Source organism: Salmo salar, chromosome ssa08, assembly GCF_905237065.1.
Source record: "Salmo salar chromosome ssa08, Ssal_v3.1, whole genome shotgun sequence".
Classification (NCBI taxonomy): Eukaryota; Metazoa; Chordata; class Actinopteri; order Salmoniformes; family Salmonidae; genus Salmo; species Salmo salar.
The window spans coordinates 9,074,534-9,075,047 of NC_059449.1; the positions used below are offsets into that span (position 1 = coordinate 9,074,534).

General features: G+C 52.5%; 3 protein-coding genes across 4 annotated transcripts in view; 1 reads left to right on the top strand and 2 right to left on the bottom strand.

Annotated features, from left to right (window-relative positions):
• Positions 1-514, top strand: part of LOC106610073 (zinc finger protein 214) — an 844,054-nt gene that overhangs the window by 726,737 nt on the left and 116,803 nt on the right. The gene's annotated exons all lie outside the window — the stretch shown is intronic.
• Positions 1-514, bottom strand: part of LOC106610081 (zinc finger and SCAN domain-containing protein 2) — a 482,712-nt gene that overhangs the window by 221,332 nt on the left and 260,866 nt on the right. The gene's annotated exons all lie outside the window — the stretch shown is intronic.
• Positions 1-514, bottom strand: part of LOC106610133 (zinc finger protein 629) — a 254,819-nt gene that overhangs the window by 65,053 nt on the left and 189,252 nt on the right. The window lies entirely within an intron of this gene.

Sequence of the window (514 nt, forward strand, 5' to 3'; positions counted from 1 at the left end):
AGCCATGCGTCCTCCGAAACACAACCAAGCCGCACTGCTTATTGACACAATGTCCGCTTAAACCAGCCACACCAATGTGTCGGAGGAAACACCGTACACCTGGCGACCGTGTCAGCGTGCATGCGCCCTGGCCCACGACAGGAGTCGCTAGAGCGCGATGGGACAAAGACATCCCTGCCGGCTTAACTCTCCCCTAACCCGGACAACGCTGGGCCAATTGTCCACTGCCCCATGTGTCTCCCGGTCACGGCCGGCTGCCAGAGCCTGGACTCGAACCAGGATCTCTAGTGGCACAGCTAGCAACTGCGATGCAGTGCCTTAGACCACTGCGCCACTCGGGAGGGCAGAGGACCACTTAAGTGATATCTTCTGGCTCCACACTGTACATTGTTGTTTATGTCTGTTACCCAAAATAAATTAAATTCAATAGTAACTACATCTAGCTTGTTCTTTGGGTCAGCTAAATACAATCAATACATGGATCACACCCCAACAAACCTAAGTAGCTACTGTA